The sequence below is a fragment of the Lycium barbarum genome, chromosome 1, assembly GCF_019175385.1.
Source record: "Lycium barbarum isolate Lr01 chromosome 1, ASM1917538v2, whole genome shotgun sequence".
Lineage (NCBI taxonomy): Eukaryota > Viridiplantae > Streptophyta > Magnoliopsida > Solanales > Solanaceae > Lycium > Lycium barbarum.
In genome coordinates this window covers 2,901,932-2,914,537 of record NC_083337.1, presented here as the reverse complement: position 1 = coordinate 2,914,537, position 12,606 = coordinate 2,901,932, and positions in this window count along the sequence as shown.

Genomic DNA, 12,606 nt, shown 5'->3' with positions numbered 1-12,606 from the left:
ACAGTGCTCTCCTATTATTTTATTCTTTGATTTTACTAGTACATGTATTTTTTTTTGCTTCGGTTATCGTAGTATCAGTTGTTGCTATTGTCTTTTTCCTTATTATTTTCTATACGCTTTCTTCACTACTTTATCTCCTTCACTTTTTACTTTGATATGCTTTACTTGAGCCAAAGATCTATCAGAGACAATTTATCTACCTTCACGTAGGTGGGATAAGACTGCATACACTCTTCAAATTTCACTGGATATGTTTTTATTGTTGTATCATGTACAACCGTGTGTCTTCAATAGACGCATATGTCATGTACAACCGTGTCTTCAATAGCCGCAATACTTGAGTTCAAGTATTCAATTTGTATAATTTTTAATTCAAATATCTAAATAGAATAAGCAAATTTAAGGGGATCACATATGTATACATTCTAGTGAAAAGAATGACCAAACATAAAATGGTTATAAGATGGAAAACTGTAAGTGGAGGATGATAAATTTATGACTTTTGACTGACTTTAATTAAAGGCTTACCAAACTAGCAAATCCTCTTTGCACTATAATAGTTACCAACTTGGATTTACTTTATTTCTTTTTGGGCGTACGTGGCAGGTGGATGACTAGGTTTCCTTTGTAGGATTTCCAAGTGACGAAAATTGGATATACATGGATTTAAAAAAACCTTTTAGAAGTCAAAATGTTAATTAATTAAAAAATGTTAGCTATTAGTGCTACCAAAATCTTAGTTTTACTACGTAATTGCGCATAAATTACCATATGACGGAATTAAGTAGATAGGGAACCACATCATGAAGTTGATCCATTTTCTTATGCATTGTCATCATCATAATGGAGTAGTAGTTGATTATAATGTCAACTGAATCTTACTTTACTGAAAACTACTGGTGGAAGTCTATATAATGTAGAAAGACAATTGGCTATATATGCACAATAGACAAATTGGCTATATATGCCCAAATAATCTTCAAAGGAAGAAAAATAAATTAAGGATTTGGGAATTGGCATGTTGGATTTGACAACTTAGGAGTTAGGACATGAGCTTCAAACAGACTCATGCATTGATATCCATGAAAATTCTAAACGACGTTATACCCTCCGTTTCAAAATAAGTAGTGTTTTTTTTATCTTCAATTTTACCCATATTTAAGTGCAGTTTTCCATAATCACGAAACTATTAAAGAGCTACTATTTTAATGATTGACTAAATTAAAAATTTAAAAAATATATACAATTATAAATATTGTTATGATTCGCAAAAAAGACATAGAATGCTGATAAAAAGATGGCCACTTACGTCTTGGTTTGGAATTAAGGGCAAAAGTCGCAAGACAGAAGGATTTCAGTCATTCCCATGAATGCAGGCATACTTTCGCATCTAATCTATTCTCTTGATGATTTGACACGATAAATTCCGAAAGATGATAATGTTCATCTTAAAGTTTTGTCCCAAAAGTAGATTTGTTCTTGACTTTTTTTTCCTGAGTATCACTTTATTAACTAGAAAAGGTTTATTTGCAAGGCAACATGATCACTTTAAAATAGCTAGCCTAGGCCCTGTTATTATAAGGGTTTATTAGAGAAATAATTTCGTTTCTTGACTTTATTCTCAGTCGAGCTACCTTATTTCTCTAGTATAATTTTAATACGTAATTTACTTCATTCCTTATAGCGTACCCTATGCTCAAAGCTACCAATAGCAGATAAAACGATTTATTTCATTTATAAATGCCAAACAATTCGAGTAGGATTTAAAGTCATTTCTCTTCGGATTGCTCTCATTCTAAGTTCACAAGGCCAAACCTCTAAAAGATTAACTAGATCACGGTTCGCTCCATGGGCATAATAGTTGATGGAAGTATTCGAAATATAAAATTCTACTAGTACAATGTTATTCTTGTAGTTTATCTCGAGTTCTTAACAAGAAACAGTATTGCTAAATTTTTGACCTTTAATTTCCTTCACAAATGTCGCATAAGGTAACACGTGTGGGTTGCTGTTTATACTAATTTATGTTTAGATAATCATAAACACATGTAAAAGAAATCATTAGTTGAACATTATGAAGAAATTAGGGAATGAACTTAGCTTTGTCCTTCACTAAATAATGCCCCAAAAAACCCAAGTCTCATCATTTCTTTGCTCGGTACTCCCACGTTGTTGCACTTTATCTTTTCCACAAATCCAGAATTGTCAACACACACATATATTAAGGATATCATCTAGTACCACATTATAAAGTCAAATCCTATCCATTAATTACCTAGGCAAAAAAGTAACAAAAAGTGTGTTATTTTTCTTTTTTGCCGAAGGGGAGTGGGGGTTTAATATATAAAACTGGATCCCATTGAAAGTGTTTTCTTAATTTATTTGCAGTTTAATTAGATTGACTGATCGATGGTTCGGTCTACTTAGCAAGGCTGTGACAAAATTCATGATATAGTATATACTTGTCTATGCACGAGCCCTTTCCGTATGCCACAAATGACCTACGAAAATAAACGACACAAACGGAAGGAAGCTAATCAAATTTTAAGAGAATCATAATTGACTGCATTGATCTCATTGTTCGAATCTATCAAAAGTTCAATTATATCTGAACTAACAAATGATATCCACATTGTTCGTTTCCTGTTTTTTTTTTTAGTGCTTTGATATGAAGCAATAGCTTTTAGCTATTTCAGTGGATAAGATGGTGTCAATCCAACGTATTACTACTATATAGAAGCATGGGCCTCAACCCATGCTTCGTCTTCCGTTAAGCAAAAAAAAAAAAAAAAAAGTGTAGTCCCCATATTAATAAACACCAACCAATATTAAAAAATAAAAAAAACTCAACCAATATTAAAAAAAAAAGAAGTAAAAAAAGTGAAACCCGCCATCTCCAAACTCACGGAAAAAAAAAAGTGGATCCCATATTAACAAAATCAAGCAAAAAAAAAAAAAAGTGTGGTCCCCATATTAAACACCAACCAATATGAAAAAAAAAAACCCAACCAATATTAAAAAAAAAAAGTAAAAAAAGTGGAACCCACCATCTCCAAACTCACGGGGAAAAAAAGTGGACCTCATATTAACAAAATCAAGCAATATAACAAAAAAAAAGTGAATCTCATATTAAAAAAGCAAACAATGTCAAAAAAGTGCAGACTTTGTATTCGTAACAAACACTAATATAATAAAGTTTTAAATACGGAGCACAAACTACAATGTTATATTAATCGTGTTTTGAACATAGTATCTCATATTGACAAAATCAAGCAATATAAAAAAAAAAGTGAATCCCATATTAAAAAAACAAACAATGTAAAAAAAAAAAGTGCAGACTTTGTATTCGTAGCAAACACTAATATAATAAAGTTTTAGATACGGAGCACAAACTATAATGTTATATTAACCGTGTTTTGAACATAGTGTGTATATATATATATATATATATATATATATATATATATATATATAAATAGTGCAAACTAATAATGTCCAAAAGGGTGGGCCCCATATTAAACAACACCAAGCAATATAAAAAAAAAAACTATATAAAGCATGTGTTTAGACCCATGCTTCGTCGTCCGTTATCCCTTAAAAAAAAGGGTGGACCCCATACTAAATAACACCGAGCAATAAAAAAAAAGGAAGAAAAAAAAGTAGAACTCACCATCTCCAAACTCATGGGAAAAAAAAAGTAGACCCATATTATCAAAATCAAGCAATATAAAAAATAAAAAAAAAAGTGAACCCCATATTAAATAAAATATAATGTTAAAAAAAAAAAGTGCTGACTTTGTATTCGTAGCAAACACTAATATAATAAAGTTTTAGATACGGAGTACAAACTACAATGTTATATTAATCGTGTTTTGAACATAGTATATGTATATATATTATACGCATAAAAATAGTACAAACTAATAATGTCAAAAAACAAAAGTGCACCCATAAAGGGTGGACCTCATACTAAACTAAATGTAGGGATCTAGTAGTTCAATTGGTTGACTACCTGAACTCTCACTTTGTTGGTGAGGGTTCGAATCCCCACATTGTAATCCCCTTCCCCATTTCTCCTTCCCTACCCCCTATGTAATAAAAACAATTTAAAAAAAAAAGACCTCATACTAAACAACATCAAACAATATAAAAAATAAATATGGAACCCACCATCTCCAAACTCACGCTAAAAAAAATGAACCCCATATTAACAAAATCAAGCAATATCAAAAAAAAAAAAAAGTGAACCCCATATTAAAAAAACAATAACGTCAAAAAAAAAGTGCAGACTTTGTATTCGTAGTAAACACTAATATAATAAAGTTTTAGATACGGAGTACAAACTACAATGCTATATTAATCGTGTTTTGAACATAGTGTATATATATATATATATGCATAAAAATAGTGCAAATTAATGATGTCAAAAAAAAAAAGTGCACTCCATATTAAAAAATCAAACAATATTCATGTAATTTCCAAAGTATCTCATTAAGTCAATAACGATGGATTCATTGTCACATGCGTATCAATCCATTAGTGGAGCAAATGAAATTGCTTTTCTTCAAAAGGTTAAATAGTCAAACCATACAATTTTTTTTTTTATATTAGCCTAAGATCTAATCTAGATATTACACTATTGTATTTGCTATTCCGCCATGTCATTTATTTGTTATTTTTACTAAAATAAATATACTTAAAATATTTATATTTTAAAATAAGATAGAATTTAATTACTTTTTTATTTTTATTCTTACTCTAATAAATGTGAAAAGAGATTAATGTCGTAAAAAAAAAATATCAAATGGAGATCAAATAATGAATAAGGTAAATTAGTCAAATTATAATTCTAATCGACGTTTTCTTAAAAAACTATGCAAAAGACAACATGACAAGTAAAATGAGCTAAACTGAGAATATTTACCAAAAATTAAAAATAGTATTTCTTCGTTTAAATAGAAAATCAATTTCTACTTTGTTTCGTTTTAAACATGTAAAATTAATTTAATAATTTGAATTAGAATTATCCAAGTCAAAATTTGATAAAATATAATAAGTATTTTACACCTTTAAATTAATTGAATTAAAATTGAAACTATCAACTGATGCTTAAATATTGCTATTGTTTTATCTCAAAGAGAGGAAAATAGTTTCCTTTTAAACAAGTCTTCTCTTTTAAAAAATATTAATAAATTTGCCGATTTTGTATTCATAGCAAACATTAATATAATAAAATTTTAGATACGGAGCACAAACTACAATGTTATATTAATCGTGTTTTGAATATAATATATAATTAATATATATATATATATATAATCACTATTCAAAAACAACTATATACACATAGATGCACTATAATCTAAAGTGTTGGGCCCGTGCTGCATAGGCCGTCCAGTATAGAAAGAAGCTAACAGTTTACTGACTGTAGACACAAATATTCATTTTTTGTTAAAAAAAAAATTCTTCTTAATTATTCCATATAACATTCATCGTCGTGGGGGACTGTGTGGAATTATGGTAGGCACTAAGGTTGACTAAAATATATTGATACCAAATTAACACTTTTTCGATTTGTTGTTGGATCATTTTCCCTTTAGAAAATAGTAAACAATTGTTTATTAAACATAGTGGAACTAATTTTGTGGAGTCCAGAAGGAAGAGGTTGTTTTCCAATTTTCTTTTCTTAAAAAAATCCGACGAGACAATCCAGTAGTCCCAAAGGCCACAATTGATGCACTTTTATATAGAAATGATATAATTAAGTAAATAAAAATGCACTTTTTAATATACTTAAATTTTTAGACGAGATAATCACGTAATTTAACATAACATAATCAGAGTAGAAGTCATGCGCTCGAGTGTTGCTGCTATCCATTCTTTTAAAAAAAAATAAAAAATCACGTGCTCGACTCATAAAGAGATTCACAGCAACTCGTGAGGAGTGTGTTGAAAAAATAATTAAGTTAACAAAAATATACTTTCTCTAATAATCTAGCTTTTAAATGAGATGGTCACATAATTCAACTAATATCACGAGTTAAAGATATTTTAGTGGTTGAAAATATTATACTTATACGCTCTTATGGAACAAATTAAAATTCTTTGGATTTGAATGATACATATACAATTTTAATATATATATATATATATATATATATATTACTATATTATATAAGAGCAAATGTGAGGACTTTTGTAGTCCTCACAATAATTTTCCAATTTTTTAAAAACTTTTTAATTAATTACTTTTATGTCCTAATTTTATTTATTTAAGTCAATTTTTTTGTTTTTTGTTTTTAAAGTCTACTTTTCAAAAGCTATCGAACCTGGAGACTTTTGTAGTCCTCACAATAATTTTTAAATTTTTTTAAAACTTTTTAATTAATTACTTTTAGGTCCTAATCTTATTTATTTAAGTCAATTTTTTTTGTTTTTTGTTTTTAAAGTCTACTTTTCAAAAACTATCGAACCTCCTACCTCATTTTTCACGTTCTTTGATTTTCTGATTGGTGCTCGATATCTGCATTTGAGCGCAATTAATCCAGATAATTCGCACTGTATCGCGCCTATTCGGGGGGAGCACTTCCTCCAAAGATTTTTTTTCCATATCCATGTTCGAACCCCTAATCCCTAATTAAGAGAGGAGCAGCTCCATCCGCTGCACAAGTTAAATTATGTATTTGTCTTAAAAGTTCATTAACTATGTATAGATTATTTATTTAGAACTAAATAACTTCAGAAAATTAGGATACATAAGTTATAATGTCAAATTCTGGCTCCAAATTTGATTTGAATTAAATAATTTCATCAAATTGGAAGTTAAAATATTAAAAGAGTGGAATGAAAATTTTGCTTTCATATAACTACCAACTTGTGGGACTACAATGGATATATGGTTTTTGTTGTTGTTGTTGTTGTACACTTGTACTAACACAAATTATATTTCTTTAGTTAAAATATCTACTTTTATATCTTGAGTTTGGGCCCGTAAGCCCGAGCCTCACATAACTAGTATATATATATATATATATATATATATATATATATATATATATATGCAATAACGGATGTCATCAACTTAATCCAAGAAAAGTATGTATGTACTCTAAGCTTTGCAGAATAATATTATATATTAGGAGAATGCTGACTCATAAGTTGACGAGATTATATTCTGATTCTTCAATATACCAGTCAGCAACCAGACGAAGGGGCATCATAAGAATAAAAACAAAATAATGGGAAGAAAAGGGAGGTTTTGTTACGAAAAATAAAAGTAGTGTGTGAGTTTCCACTAAGGAAACTTAATATTGGACATTAGTATTTTGATTCACTAGAGCACAAAACAGCCCTGAGAATAACTCCTCTCTTCAAAGCACTTTAAAGAGTCCGAGCAAGTAGTCTGTTTCAAAACGAATGACACGAAAAAATTAAAGGCCAAATTAAACTGATGTACTCATTTTTGCTTTTGAATTTACAATGAGTTTGTTTTAGTAGAAGTGAGATAGATACCTCTTTTCACCTTATCATGGTGTCATAGCATGTGAGTCGTGAGCGGTGAGACTAGAATTCAGGACATTTCTCTGATCTAATATTACAATATTGAAGTATGTCCATCTCATTTAAAAGTATTTGAGCCAGACTTTGGCGAGTCTACTTGCACAACTACTTTCTCTCCTTATATCATTCTCTCTCAACTACGCATATAGAGCTTCTCTACAATAAAGTAGCCCACTGAGCTACATTGCTTCATGAGGATACTCATTAGCCTTGTTGAGTCTAATCAGTCTCCCTCTACTTCACATGTAAATCCAATAACCGAGTTATTATACGTGCAGGAGGATAATGTTAGAGAAATATACTTATACTTCATCTGTTGTGCAATGTTCTGAGTCACTCCACCTATTATCTTAAGGTTTTAGATTGGATGCATTTAATGTTAAGAAATTGGGTGGGAAGCATACCTTTATCATTTTATGTTACAAAAACAAAACAGAACCGCCAAATATTTCTAAAGGAATTTAGGCTTAGCAAAGCAATTTATAACTCGAGATACCAAATAAATTAAATTGGTCATGAAGAAAGGGGAGCTAAGTTACGAAGATTGACCTTTCAGAACCTTTCATGAATGTCATAGATGTACTAATTTATGTAGTTCCATTACATTGTCAAGCTAGCCAATATCCACGATGCAGCTGCTAAACTCCAAGGAGTCTTAATAATGACTTAATTAACTGTGTTTATTTTTATTTTTATTTTTTGTAACCATCTGATACTTAACCTGATCAGTTTAGAATCGTGCCGTATAGGACTCATAAGTCATAACAGGAAAGTCTCGAACCAAAGACGTCTGATTAAAAATGGAGAAATTTCACCTATGCCCCTGCCAGTGACAGAGCCACGTGTATCCAAGGTGTGTCAATTGGCCTTGAGTAGTAGATAGTTTTTTTTTATGTAGATATACTATTTGTTGAATGCCTTAATTTTAGTCATGTTTACTTTTCCATATTTTGACACCCCTTGATAAGAATTCTGACTCCGTCACTGCACAACAACCTTTAACTGAGGGGTACTGTGGGCAATTCTATGTAATATGTCCTTTGGCAATATAATCACAAATATAAAGATGCATTGGTTCATCGTACGATTAATGGACATGTGACTTTGCTTCAAGAAACTCAATAGGCAGCACCAAAGTATGTCACACAAAAAACAAAAAAAAGGTGCATGAATATATATTTTTTTTTTGTGTGTGTGTGTGTGGAATCAAATGGCTTAAACAGAACTATAGAAGTAATAAAATAACTAAGTTGAGTTGGTATTTCTTCTTAAAGTTCATTACCTAATTAAGTGGTATTCTTCACGCCGCATATATACCTGTCCTACTTGATGCCTCTCCTTAATTAAATATATTAAAATTTAGGAACGGGTCTATATAAATCCAAACATCGTTTACATTTCATGCAATTACCTTAGAGCTCTTAACAAGGTTAATTTTCTCCTAACCCCATCTCCAAAAATGGCTAGTACAATTAGGTTTTGGTTATGCTTTATTCTTATCTTGCTTTCATGTCCTCTCTACGAAAGCCGTCCGCTCAAGGCATCTTCGCAGAGGATAAGGGAGACAACGATGATGAAAAATGCCCGAGAAATTATAAAGGAGAGATTGAAGCATGCAATCAAGTACGATGTGAAACGGTTAAGTCCTCGAGGACCTAACTCTAAACATCACTAGGGCAATTTTATAAATTCTAATTGCAAAGGATGTGCAGGCAAATGTAAGATTGAGACATGCAAGTATGATGTGAACCGGTTAAGTCCTCTAGGACCTAATACTGAGAGTTCATGAATTCATTTAGATGCCATTTTATTATAGTTTTGTCTTTAGATTATTTTGTAAAATAAATATAATTCGATCGAAAGGAATAAGGAGGATTGAGAGTGATGCGGCCTCCAGCCATCGCGAAGCTCTTTTAGATATATGCTAAATTGGCTCGAGCATTTTGTAATTTGAAATTTTGAATGAACACGTTGTTGTTATAAATAGTGATAAATCTTGATGTGATTGAGATGTAACTCATTAGTTTCGGATTATAAAATTCTTAAAAGTAATAAAGAAGTGGAAGTGATCTTTTCCCTTTTTAATGTTAATAATGTTAACGCATGTGGCGTTGCTATATGCCAATTTACATATATCTTGTGTGATTGAATCTAAATATACTTATTATATTTATTCGTTTACCACTTGGCCACTACTAATCGAACTAATAGCCTGTTTGGATGGACTTATGCCTATAAGCTGCAAACAACTTATAAGTTAAAAAAAATAAGTTGGGGTAGTCTAACTTATTTTTTTTTTGCTTATAAGCTGTTTTCAGCTTATAAACTGCTTTAGATAAGCTAAGTCAAATGAACCCAATTATTTTTTTGAGCTTATTTTAAGCACAAAATGACTTTAAGCTGGCCAGCCAAACACTCAAAAAAGCTGAAAACAGCTTATAAACCAATCCAAACGGGCTCTAAGAATGAAGAAATCCATGTGTTACGTACCGACTAGAGTAATCAAATAAAGGTTGTGGTGAAGTAATAAATTTGCAATCCATCTTAATTAAAGGTTCATCAAAATTTGAGTTCTGAATATGAAATTACCTTTAATAAAGAGTATTTTATGTCCAATATGCTATCCATTCAAAGATTTCGACAGTAAATACATGTCACCTCTACTAGATCTACTTGCATTGGTACCTACAGTTATCATTATCACCAACCATTACTATCGATTGCCACTAATCACCATTTATATCATCCACAATCACAATCACAATTACTATCGTCGTCATTACCAAGTTATCTATCACTGCTACTAGCAATCACTTACAATCATCACTATTATTTGTTACTGACAATCACCATCATCAGTAACTGTGATATGTCGTCAACCACTGTTAACGGTCACCATACTATTAATTAGATTATCACAATCATCCACTATAATTATCAGTCGTCACTACCATTATCTCTATCACCATCATCCACCACAATTAGTAGCTATCACCAACTATTACTGCATTTTAGCACCACAACCACCACCATTAGTCATAACTACTACAGATCACCATACAACGTTTATATTTTTAATATTTTATAAATATCACAGCAATTATATTTTAGTTTGTTTGACTTTTATATTTTTAATTATCAATAAAGACAAATCCAATATATTCAGATGTTTAGAAAACAAATAGCCTATACTATAATTCAGTGTTCGAATCTTAATATCCATTATGTATTCAAATTCAGACATCTTATTCTTAATCAACTGCCACCACATCACCGTCACCATCACCCATGATCACCATCTTCAACCACAACCATCACCGCTGCTAAGCACCATTTACAATAATCACTACCAATCACCATTACTGCAACAACAATCAATCACCACTACCATTAACTATCACTATCATCCATCACAATTATCGTCCGCCGCCACCAACTACCACCATCTACCACCACCATTAATTAACCATTACTATTAGGCACCATCAACTAGCTACTACTTAGAAGTCACAACCACCACTACCAGCCAAAACCATCACCAACTATTACCTTGGTCGGCACCTACAACCACCAACATTAGCCATCACCACCATCAACCACCATATAATTTTAAAATATTTTGTTGAGATAATATTAGATTAATTAGTATTTCATTTAATTTGTCATTAATAATATTTATAGGTTTAAAATAAAAATATTTTTTGTATATTCAGATGATATCAGACGTGTATTAATCTTAATAAATAGAAATAGAATCTTAGTGTAATCGTTCCAACCACAACAATAACAAGCAAGAGATACCAATTAGATAATCATAAACATATACATAAAGTAATGTTTTAGTTGCACATTACGCAAAAATGGGGGGATGAGCATACCTTATTCCTTCATATATAGTGCCCCAAAAACCCAATTTTCATCATTCTTCTTTCGGCTAATATAATTCTTATATATATTGTTGCTCCACTTAAGCAAATATTAAAGAGCTTATTCAGGATTGACAACTTATATACACATGATTTAATAATATCATCCAACACATTACATAGTAAAATTTTTACCGGACGCTTTATTTGAACACTGCTATTTAAGTTGTATTCATTTTTTTTTTTGGAGCAATTTCAGACCTGCGTTGTCTAAAGACAGAAATATTTGAACACCAGCTATATATGCATGAATTTTAAGCAAAAATGGCTGAAATTTAGGAGGGAAAATGAGTGAATTCAACCACATATGAATATGTCTGAAGTCAGAGGCGGATCTAGGATTTGAAGGTGGCGGGTGCCACAATTTTCTTCAATGTACATCTTGTTAGAAACGTGTATTTGGATCGGGTTCATCCCTTTTGAGTTTTCGGTCAACTTAGTAGGCCGTTTTTTATTTGCAAATATGAAAATTACATCTCTAAAATCAAGAAACGAACATAATTAGCATCTTAAATAAGGAATCACACCCATTAACAACAGAAGTAAAATCAACATTTTCACCAAGGAACTTACATGTTTTATGTATATTAAAAAATGAACTTGCACAAGTAAAATAACATCTTCAATAAGGGGATTACACCAATCAAATTAAGAAAAATTATAGAAAAACTCTTCAATAGGTAAATTGCACCCCATAAGTAAATGTAGAATCAGATAAACTATAAGTTCTAAAAAATAAATCATAAATTTCATGTTTTTTCTAAGCAATGCTTACGAAATTTCCATCACAATTTAAGTAATAAATTGATTTAAATTGAATTTAACAATTATAGGAAAACACGAATTTTTATAATACACTCCCTCCGTCCATTTTTATTTATCCACTATACTAAAATAGATGTCCACTTTTACTTGTAAGTTGTATAGTTTGAAAATCCACGACATACTTTACCATTTTATACCAATTTTACCCTTATTATTAAGTACTCCAATTCATTTCTCATTTTGTTTATTGCTTATTAAGAGCGTCCCAAGTCAATATAGACAAGTAAACATGGACGGAGGGAGTAACCAACAAAAAGAAATTATAAAAAAGTTAAATTTTGATCTCAATCCAAAA